This window comes from Castor canadensis, chromosome 12 (genome assembly GCF_047511655.1).
Source record: "Castor canadensis chromosome 12, mCasCan1.hap1v2, whole genome shotgun sequence".
Classification (NCBI taxonomy): Eukaryota; Metazoa; Chordata; class Mammalia; order Rodentia; family Castoridae; genus Castor; species Castor canadensis.
Window position 1 is genome coordinate 27120758 of NC_133397.1, and position 12052 is coordinate 27132809.

At 38.0% G+C, this 12052-nt stretch overlaps 1 protein-coding gene and 1 pseudogene across 2 annotated transcripts in view; one reads left to right on the top strand and one right to left on the bottom strand.

Annotated features, from left to right (window-relative positions):
• Positions 1-12052, top strand: part of Spast (spastin) — a 71329-nt gene that overhangs the window by 5096 nt on the left and 54181 nt on the right. The gene's annotated exons all lie outside the window — the stretch shown is intronic.
• Positions 3612-4095, bottom strand: LOC141414789 (large ribosomal subunit protein eL20 pseudogene; annotated as a pseudogene).

A 12052-nucleotide genomic window follows, 5' to 3' on the forward strand; every position in this document is an offset into this window, starting at 1 on the left:
CATGAGTTTGAATATAAATCCCTTAAAGAAACTGCTGATGACAAAAACAAAGCAGTCATCATTACAATTTTAAATGTTTAGTAATTGGCAAAATAACTATTTTTATTTCATATAGCATTAGGATTATTATGATTTGACAGCATTAATCTCTTTAAGAGAGATTAGCTCTCAGTTATCTTAAATATACACTGAAACTCATATCTTGTCAATATCAGAGCTATATGTATATAAATCCCCATTTAATTTTGCCTTTAGAATAAATGAATTTAAAATAAGGTACAATGTACTTATTTATAGATGTACTCTGAGTGACCAATGTCCAATCCTTTTCATTAAATGGCACTATTTTGTGTTTTAGAAAACTTGCATACTAGTAGAACATAAATATATTTAATATTTAAAGAAGGCAGCAACAATTGGCATCATAGCTATCAAGATGCCATATATATAAAACATTTATTTAAAAATTTAACTTTTATCTTCGGAGTAAAATTTAGAATCTTGGGCTAGGTAAAATAATAGGTGTATAGTACTGACAAAAATATGGTACTTTCAGAAGCTATTAGACTTCTATAAGTTTAGGGGGACATAAACAGTAACCCCAAATAACCAATTTTCTTTTTTTGCTTCCTGAAGTGAACAAAACCTATTTTCTAATGTAAAAGTGCATTTCATTTCTGCAAAAGAGCATTTACTGGTCATTTTGTATGTATTAAACTTAAATATCTGTAAACCTCTAAGCTATTTCTTTGTTGGGGGGCGCACAGTACTGGGATTTGAACTCAGGGCCTTGCACTTCCTAGGCAGGTACTCTACCACTTGAGCCACTCCACCAGCCCTTAACCCTGTAAACTTTTCAATCACTTGAAGTAAAAGACTTTTATATAAACAAATACTTAACCCTTGATTTAGTTGAGACTCAGTTTTCTGAATATTCAAAAGCCTTACAAAATTAGCAGAAACACAGAAAGTTTATCTTGATAAGCATAAAAATCTCTCTTTTAAGCCAGTTTTTGCTAATGTTACTGAGAACAGATTTTTTTTTTTTTTTCATGGTGGTATTGGGGGTTGAACTTAGGGCCTTGTGCTTGCTAGGCAGGTACTCTACCTCTTGCCATGCCCACTGTCTTTTTGTGGTTATTTTGGAGACACAGTCTCACTTTTTGCCCAGGCCCGTATGGACCATGATTCTGTTTTATGCTTCCCACCATTGTTGGGAAGACAAACTCCTACCACTGTGCCCAGCTTTTTTTTCCATTGAGGTCGAGGTCTCATTTTTGCCTGTACTGGACCTGCAGTCTTCTGGATCTCCGAATCCTGTGTAGCTGGATTGACATGCACACCATCTCACCCTGCTATTGCTTGAAGTGGGGGTCACGTGAACTTTTTTGCCCTGACCTTGAACTTCCCCCCTCCCAGTCTCAGCTCACAAATAAGTAAGGTTGCAGGGAGCCTAGCACCTTGCTAAGGGCAAATTTCTTTATTTCTTTATTTTTGTGGTATTGGTATTTGAATTCAGAGCTTTGTGCTTGGTAAGCAGGTGTTCTAACTACTTGAGCCACACCTCCAGGGTAATAACAGAAAAATTTTAAGACATAGAATTAGGTGCTAGTTTTATATTAATTTGTTTTTGGCAGTACTAGAGTTTGAACTCAGGGAGGTGCTGTACTGCTTGAGCCATACTTTCAGCCCTATTTTATTAGTTTTTGACCTTAGGAAAAATTTTTTAGATAACTTAAATTATAACCCTACCAATCACACACATAACCTTTTAATGAGATTTAGCTTTGTATATAGCTTCAGATTTACTCACTTTGTAACCGTCTTGAACCTTCAGGTTTGGTCCCTATCCTATTCCATTTGGAAAAATCTTCTAGACAAAAACCTTCTTTTATAAAATCTTCCCTCATTCAAAAGCATTTATAAAAATTTAATTTTTATTTTTGGCAGTACTGGGGTTTGAACTCAGGGCCTTGTGTTTGCTAGGCAGACACTCTACCACTTGAGCCACGCCCCCCAGCCCATTTTAAAAATGTGTTGAAATAACTTTCATAAATTTTTTGAATTGAAAAAAATTGTTTCTTTTCCCAAATAAATATTCTTAGTGAAGACCCAGGAGGAAAGAAATCTTAGATTATTTCTCTATGCAATAACAGTTTACAAAGACACAATAGACCCAAACATATTGTAAGAACTGAATTAAAATTATTTTGATAGAATGAAACAGATTAAGATGACCTATCTAGTCAGGCAGTTTTAGACAGCTTCATTTAAAAGTATTTTTTTTACTTTAGTCCCAAGTGTTTGAAAGTTACCTCTTGAATACCTGCTTTTTGGTTAAAGTTAACCTTGAATATCACATTAACTTATAACAGTGGTTTAAGAATCATTCTGAAGATGCTCACACACACATACAAAAAAATGTTTTAAGTTAGGCATACCAAAAAAGAAACAGCAATTTAAGTGCACAAAAGATAAGCTAGAATTCTAAGAGCAAATTAGGTTTTGTCCACTGTTGTTTTAGGACTCATTTTGTTAGAGGCTTTTGTTTTGGTGGTGGGGAGACAGTACTGGGTTTGAACTCAGGGCCCTCATGCTTGCTAGGCAGATGCTCTATCACTTGAGCCATTGTGTCAGCCTTTTTTTTTTGTTTTGGATATTTTCAGGATTGGGTCTCACAAACTGTTTCATGATGTTGGCCTTGAACTGCAATCCTCCTGAGTAGTTAAGATTACAGGCATAAACCACCTGCACCTTGTTTAGAGGCTTATCTTGATGACTGAAATATATCCTGTTGACTGAACTGAGTAAATCCTTTAACAGGACTTTTGCTGTAAGCTGTTAGAATTTTAGCCTCTATTAAATCAGTAGTAAACACCAACTAAATAGACATACACAAAAGGACATATGAAAACAATTTAGATGAGTCTAGTGGCTCATGCCTGAGATTGGGAGAATCACGGTTCAAGCCCTGCCGGGGCAAAAGTTATCAAGGCCTGATCACAGCCAATAATAATAAAAGCTGAACATGATGACACATGTCTATCATCCCAGCTATGTGGGAAGCCTAAGTAGGAGGATCATGGTCAAGACTATCCCAAACATAAAGCAAGACCTTATTTGAAAAACAACTAAAAAACCAAAAGGGTTTATGGCTTGGCCTCAGGTGGTAGAGCAATTGCCTAGCAAGCTCAAGGTTCTGAGTTTAAACTCCAGTACTGCCAAAACAAAAATTAATTTAGGGTATACGCTCAGATAATCTTTTCAGCTGTAGGATTGAGTCAGAATTTTCCTTAGGGTGGCAACAAGATAGGCTCAGGTCCTTGCATTATATAAACCACAACAGATTTCTTCCCTGATAATTACCAACAGAGAACTCAAATTTCCCTATCAAATTTCAGAAACTCATAATCAGTTTAAAGTTACAAGTGGAGTGGTTTTTGTTTTTTGTTTTTTTCCTTGGTGGTGGAGGTTCTGGGTTTTGAACTCAGGGCTTCCTGTTTGCTAGGCAGGAGGTCTACCACCTGAGCTACCTGCCAGACCTTTTTTGTGTTGGTTATAGGGTTTCTTCTTTTCTTTTTCTTTTTTTTTTTTTTGGGGGGGGGTCGCGTCTAGAAGGTGTTGGGCTTCTTGGTGGTGAAGCGGAGCTTGTGCTGGCGGGGCAGGACCTGGTAGGGCAGCAGGAACTTGATTCTCAGAGTCGTGGAACTGCTTGACGGCCGACGCTTGCTTCGCCTTCATAATCTGGATGGAGTGCGTGTGGCCACGGTGCCTGGCACCCATGTCGCGCTCTGCCAGCAGTGCACGATCTCCCCCAACTTCTCCATCTTCTTCAGTTGCGACACGAAGTACCAGAGTTGCGATTTGGTGATGACATGGTTGGACGCAAAGATGCGCATGCGGTACAGCAGCAGTGCGTTGCACTTGGGGGTCGGCAGGCAGCACCCCACGACCTGGTATTCTCGGAGTGTGCCTGAGGCCTTCATGGTGCTGTCTTCGCGTTCGCTGCCACCCACAAAAGCGAGATAGGGTTTCTTGAACTGTTTTCCTGAGCTGGCTTGAAACTGCAAACCTCTGATCTCTGCTTTCTGAGTATCTAGGATTATAGGTATGTACCACCAGTGCCCAGCTCAAATGGAGTCTTTTAACGCCCAGTTCCTCCTGCACCCGGCCTAGGGTATTGTCAGGTTTGGCCATACACTACTATACAAGATATTCACCTTTTCTGCTCCTTAAAATCCCAACATTTTCATAAGGGAGAATTGTCAAGAATGTCAGTGACCTTTTCTTTACTCTGCCCCAGAGTGGTGATTCAGCCTCTTACTGAGACCTCCTGGTACTCTCTGCTAGCTAGAGTCCAGCAACTAGGCATATTAACACAGGATTTAGAGGGAACAGGATCTCAATTTTGAGTAAATGGCCTCTTTATACCAAGAGAAGGGAATGTAATCATATAATCATAAAAATCCAAATGCCTTATTAAATTCATAGCTGTTCCCAAGGAGGGACTTGTCCTCCCATCTTTTAGCAAATGCCATATAACATGCATACCAGGGTCCCAATTTTAAGCACATGGGACATTTACAGGGGACGAATTAAAATTTGGACAGGATTTTTTTTTTTTTTTTTTGTGGTACTGGGATTTGAACTCAGGGATGTGTGTTTGCAAAGCAGGCATTCTATCACTTGAGCCACACCTCCAGTCCATTTTGCTCTGGTTATTTTGGAGATGGGGTTTTGAGAACTATTTTCTTGGGCTGGCCTTGAACCGCAGTCCTCCTGATCTCAGCAAGCTAGGATTACAGGCATGAGCCACTGGTGCCTGCCTTGAATTTTACTCTTAAGGCATTCTTAATTTTGCTGCTGAGTTTTCATAAAGCCTTTAATTTGTCTGAAACCAGCCTATTTTATTTTATTTATTTATTTATTTATATTATGCTGGGGGTACACTATGGCATTTACAAAAGTTCTTATATCAAATATAGCATTCTAGAATTCACGGCCCTATGTCATACTTTATCCCCACCCTTATTCCTGGACTAGTGAAACAAACCTATTTTAAAAGAGAATAGCACAGCAAATTCTGTTTACTTTGGGCTGGCAAAGCAACTGAAGCTTTTAAGAGTTTCTGCTTAGCAGTTGTGAGGTCCTGAGTTCAAACCCCAGTGCCGTAAAAAAGAAAAAAAAGTAGTACTCAATGTGAAGATTTGGGAGGTATATTAATTCAAATATTTATTGAATATTGGCTAATTTGAACAGTTCTGCATTCTAGATGATACTTGAGAAAAAACATCTCTCCACTGAGATTCAAAACATTTCTTATGTAATTAATAAATGTCTATATTTTGTGCTCATTATCTCATTGTTCTTAAGAAATGATATAATTTTGTAGATATTTCAGTTGTTAAACCTCTTTGGAAGGCTATGGTAGTTGTTTTATAAATGGAGAAACTAACATTTAAAGAGTAGACTTGCAGTTGCAGAACCAGGAGCAGAGTGTAGGTGAGCAGACTCACAATATTATCCTTTGATTTTTCTCCTAAACAAGGTTTTCTATTTTATAATGTTAGTAAAAGGCTACTTGGTACTAGGAGGAAAAGAGAACGTTGTAATAGTGTTTGTTTGGATTAACGAGAACATAACCTAACATGGTTTTCATGACTTCTACGGGTAGACAGCTGTGAGATCTCTTGGGTATGGTAATGCGATGGTGGAGGTTCAAAAGCACTAGGCTCTGAGTTCAAACACCAGTACCACAAAAAAATAAATAAATAATTATAGTACTTAATAGTAAGGGCCCAGTGTGTTGTATGAAAAAGAGGAAACCAATTTCTCAGGATATCATTCCTAATTGTCTAAATAAAATTCTTTTTATTCTTGGTTTTTTTTTCTGGTGCTGGGTATTAAACCTAGGGCCTCATCCTAATCAATTGTAAGATACACACATATATTTAAAACAGAAGGCTTTAAAAAATTGATACAATTTTGTGTTTTTACTTAATTTTTAAATTGCTATAATTTTATAACTATAATCCAACCTTGTACCCTATTTAAAGTGTTTTTGGGTTTGTGTATGTGTCTGTGTGTGTGTATGTATGTATAGATACTAGGGTTTAAACTTAAGGTTTCATGCTCGCTAGGCAGACACGCTACCATTTGAGCCACTCTGCCAGTGCTTTGTACATTATTTTTATTTATTTTTTTTATTCATATGTGCATACAATGTTTGGGTCATTTCTCTTGTATTTTATTTGAAACACACAAAATACCTGTTTTCACAAGGTGATGGTGAAGAGTAGAAATAAGAAGTGTCAGATTTTAGGACTGAAAATGTGGTCAAGTGGTAGAGTGTCTGTCTAGCAAGTATGAGGCACTGAGTTGAAACCCTAGTACCACAAATAAAATAAAATAAAACAAGTCAGATTTGGTAAGTTTTACTCCTGAAAACTCTCTGTACACCTCTCATTTTGAAAGAAATAATTTCAGACTTAATTGCCTTTTGCTTAATGATTCTGCTTTAAAATCTCAGGTAGAATCAAGAAAGTATTTTAATCTGATAAAAGGACATTGAGAAGATATACTTTTTCAAAAGGATATTACTTTTTATTAAATGGATGATAACATTTTTGTTCAAGAATATTTACTTGCATTTGCGCTAAAGAGACAGTCACTAAAAAGACAGCCACTATTAGAGAGACTTTATACCTTGTTCTGTTTCTACTGTTTTTGGGTTTTTTGTTTTTGTTTTTGGCCATACTGGGGTTTGAACTCAGAGCTTCAAACTTGCTCTGAGTTCTTGGCAGACACTTTCCCACTTCAGCCACTACACCAGTCCTCTAGCTGTTTTTGTTTTTCTTTTTTTTTTTTTTTTAATTTTTATTTTATTCATATGTGCATACAATGTTTGGGTCATTTCTCCCCTCTTACCCCCGCCCTCTCCCTTACCCCCCTTTCCCCTTGCTACCCGGCAGAAACTATTTTGTCCTTATCTCTGATTTTGTTGAAGAAAGAGTATAAGCAATAATAAGAAGGAACAAGGGTTTTGCTAGTTGAGATAAGGATAACTATACAGGGAGTTGACTCGCATTGTTTTTCTTTTTTTATTGCAATTTACATATTTCTTAATTCTGAATACAGTTAAACCCTATTAACTCACCTGGTAATTAAATTCTCATAATTACTGATGATAACAATTGAAGGATAGTCAGTAAATGGATGTTAAATTATTAAAGAAAAACCTTCTCTAACTCTGCCTGTCTCTTTTCCACTAATTTACTGTCTGCGATCCACCCAAAAGTAGTTTGGATTTTGATGTGATTGTCTATTTACTCTTCTATACTGGTTTTGACCTGTAGTACTCCTGCCAAGCCAGGGAAATTCCTAATGTGCTGATGCAGCATTGTTTTGTTTTTTTCTTTTACTTTGTAACACCTGCTCATGTTAGACATTCTGTAGAATAAAACATTTTTTTAGCACAGTCACAACCACCAGTTCACTCTGGAAATAACAAAAGAAAAAAGTCAAAATGTATGATTTTGTAGCTATATGTGTTTAGTATAAACATACTTTACTTATTCACACATCTTTTCTGCTCTTGTATTTTATGCTAAGATAAAATTGTATGTGTGTGATGGGTTTGAACTCAGGGCTTTGCACTTGCAAAGCAGGCGCTCTATCACTTGAGCCATACCTCCAGTCCATTTTGCTTAGGTTATTTTGGAGATGGGGGTCTCACAAATGATTTCCCTGGAACTGGCTTCAAACCGTGATCCTCCTGATCTCAGCCTCCCAAAACTATTGTTCTTATGTGGGCTTTGTTCTTGTGGATTGCCTGGACCACACCAGTGATTGAACAAGTGGAGTTTATTACTCCTAGCTAGGGGAAACGCAAATCATGTGGGGCTGTGGTGCTAGAAAACCTTACAGGATTTTGGTTTATAGTCTGTGATATGAAGGAGAACTTAAGGAAATAGGATTTTGGTCCAGATTGGATGTTTCAGAAACTGGAAATAACTCTGAATAAGTTGTTAAATTCTAGCTAGGAGGAGGAAAGACTAGAGTGAGGGTTAAAGGTGTAACTGGTTAAGCAGCAGGGGTCACTAATTATCTAGAAGAGGGAGATGTTTGGTGTTTCACGTTTTGGACAGTTTTCACATTTTGGTGGTGTTTGGACATGACTGTACGGTGGTTTTCTATCACAGTCAGAGTGGCCCTGTTTGATGTTGATATTCTGTAAAGTGTTCAACTGTTTGCTAGCTGTAAGTGCCAGATCAACTTTTCCATACACCAAGCCCTAGTTGATGGTACTAGGCCAGCTTCTGGATATTGGAAAATGCTTTTTTCCCTATTTATCTCAGCTTTGAGAGTCTAATTTTCAGTTGTAGTGCTTGCTATCCAAATTGACATAATCTTGACTGTAAGATTTGGGACAAGTTACTATGCAGTGATAATGTTTGTAAAATGTACCTGCCCATACTAGGATTTATGTAAATGAGAACTATTATTAATTCAATCCTTCTAAGTTTAGATCTTCCAGAGGTTACACTAGAATATTGTTAAATCTTGATTCTAGTTTCTGCTACTATTTGTAGGACACACTAGCAACATAAATGAGATTTGAGGAAGAAGTATCTAGAGTGATAGAAAACTACTTAGGCTAATTCTGACAAAAAAAAATAATGGAAGTCTCCCTCCAACCTCTATTCTCAGGGGTTTTTTTGTTGTTACTTGTTTTTGTGGAACTGGGGTTTGAACTTAGTGCTTCGCACTTGCTAGACAGGTGTTCCACAGTTTGAGCACACCTTCATCCTTTTTTGCTCTGGCTATTTTGAGGTAGGGTCTTGCTTTTTGTCCAGGCCAGCCTGGACTGCAATCCTCCTATTTTATGCTTCCTACCTGCTTTTTTCCATTGAGATGGGAGGTCTCCCAAATTTTTTTGCCCAAGCCAGCCTGTAACCACAATTCTGTCAGTCTCAGTCTTCCACATAGCTTGGGATGACAGATACATGCCACTGCCCCAGCTATTGGTTGAGATGGGGTATGGAGAACTTTTGCCTGGGCTGGCTTCTTAGCTGCAATCCTCCAGAGTCAGCTTCCCAAGTAGCTAAAATTACAGGTGTGAGCCATCAGTACCTAGCTCACTTGTCACTTAGGAACCTAGCTTTTTATTGCAAAAGATTTAAAATGAACATTTATGAACATAAATTTTTGGGTGTAGAATTTGGGAAATATAGATAATACACAGAAGGAAATTAAAATTGCCCATTACAGTAAATAAAAATCATTTTCAAAAATATAAATTGAGCTGGGCACCAGTGGCTTACTCCTGTAGTCCTAGCTACTCAGGAGGATCTCAGTTCAAAGCCAGCCCAGGCAAATAGTTCTGTGAGACCCTATCTGGAAAAAAACCCTTCACAAAAAAAGGGCTGGTGGAGTGACTCAAGGTATAGGCCCTGAGTTCAAGCCCCAGTACCACACACACACAAAAAAAATGTGTATATATGTATATATAGATAGATAGACAGATAGATCAGTCTTAAGGCTCAAAGAAAATGTCCAGGAATATGGGGCTTGAAAACCTTCCAGATTAAGTGGAAAAATAAGCATTTGTTTTAAAAATAACACTTTTAAGTTGAAAAATAAAAGCAAATATGACCATTTTGCTAATTGAAGTAAAAAGTGGGCTTTCTACTTTAGAAAGGATGTAGCTCAGTGGTAGAGCGCTTGCTTAGCATGTACAAGGCCCTGGATTCTATCCCTGGCACCAAAAAAGAAAAGAGAAAATCCCAAAATAAATAAATAGAAAACATCCATTCTGTATAGGGAACTATGAGAAAATTTATTAGGATACTGTTAATAACTAATCCCTGATTATTTATTTCTTTATTTTTGGCAGCATGAGATTTGAATTCAGGGCCTACAACTGCTAAGCAGGTGCTGTTATGGCTTGAGCTACTCTGCCAACTCTTTTTGCGAGGGGTTTTTTTCAAGATAGGGTCTTGAGAACTACTTGCCCAGGTCTGGCTTTGAACCGTGATCCTCCTGATGTCTGCCTCCTGGGTAGCTAGCTAGGATTACAGATGTGAGCCACTGGTGCCCAGCAGCTGTGAAATTTTTAAAGATAGTGTTACTCTGCTAATTTGATACTTGCAAATTGCTAGCAGAAAAATTGTACAAAAATGGATACATTTGTTCTCTGGAATTGGTTGTAAAAAAACACTTAAAAACTTCTCAAAAGAAGAAATTCAAATGGCCAGAAAACACATGAAAAAATGCTCACCATCTCTAGCAATAAAGGAAATGCAAATTAAAACCACACTAAGATTCCACCTCACCCCTGTTAGAATAGCTATCATCAGCAACACCACCAACAACAGGTGTTGGCGAGGATGCGGGGAAAAAGGAACCCTCTTACACTGTTGGTGGGAATGTAGACTAGTACAACCACTCTGCAAAAAAATTTGGAGGCTACTTAAAAAGCTGGACATCGATCTACCATTTGATCCAGCAATACCACTCTTGGGGATATACCCAAAAGACTGTTACTCCAGAGGCACCTGCACATCCATGTTTATTGCGGCACTATTCACAATAGCCAAGTTATGGAAACAGCCAAGATGCCCCAGCACTGACGAATGGATTAAGAAAATGTGGTATCTATACACAATGGAATTTTATGCAGCCATGAAGAAGAACGAAATGTTATCATTCGCTGGTAAATGGATGGAATTGGAGAACATCATTCTGAGTGAGGTTAGCCTGGCTCAAAAGACCAAAAATCATATGTTCTCCCTCATATGTGGACATTAGATCAAGGGCAAACACAACAATGGGATTGGACTATGAGCACATGATAAAAGCGAGAGCACACAAGGGAGGGGTGAGGATAGGTAAGACACCTAAAAAACTAGCTAGCATTTGTTGCCCTTAATGCAGAGAAACTAAAGCAGATACCTTAAAGCAACTGAGGCCAATAGGAAAAGGGGACCAGGAACTAGAGAAAAGGTTAGATCAAAAAGAATTAACCTAGAAGGTAACACCCATGCACAGGAAATCAATGTGAGTCAATGCCCTGTATAGCTATCCTTATCTCAACCAGCAAAACCCCTTGTTCCTTCCTATTATTGCTTATACTCTCTGTACAACAAAATTAGAGATAAGGGCAAAATAGTTTCTGCTGGGTATTGAGTGGGGGAGCGGGAGGGGGTGGAGTGGGTGGTAAGGGAGGGGGTGGGGGCAGGGGGGAGAAATAAACCAAGCCTTGTATGCACATATGAATAATAAAAGAAAAATGAAAAAAAAAAGAAAAATAATGAAAGCAAAAGAGCTAAGGCTGTAGCTCAAGTGGTAGAATGCCTGCCTGCTAAGAGTGAGGCCCTGAGTTCAAATCCCAGTACTGGGAGGGAGAGGAATAAAGAAGAATGATGGAGGGGGTGAATTCAAGCATGATATATTTGATATATTGTAAGAACTTTTGTAAATGCCGCAATGTAACCCAGCACAATAAAAAAGAAAAATTAAAAAAAAAAAAAAAAAAACTAAATAATAGCAAAAACTATGGGTTAAGTGGATGAGTAAAAGCTATGGACTTTGCATAGCTTTCATTGAGCAAAAATCAGGACATATAGCTCTGCACAAAGTTCAGGAAAAGGATTTACATTAGTTAACAAATTTACTAAGTACAGTAAAAGGCGTGGTGGCACACACCTATTCTCCCAGCACTCAGGAAGCTGAGGCAGGAGGGATTCCAAGTGCAAGGCCAGCCTGGGTTTCAGAGCAAGACCCTGTCTTAATAAGAAAAATTGTAAATAATAATGGTTTTGTAGCCCTTTTTGTTTGAAGTATTATAATATACCCTATTTTATTTGATTTTTGTCATATTTTACCTTTTGAGAAGAAGTATGAAGCTCCTTGGTGCCAGTGGCTACTTGGGAGGCTGAGATCAGGAGGGTCACAGTTTGAATGCAGCCCAGGCTGATAGTTCTTGAGACCCCATCTCCAAAATAACCACAGCAAAATGGACTGAAGGTGTGGCTCAAGTGGTAGCATGCCT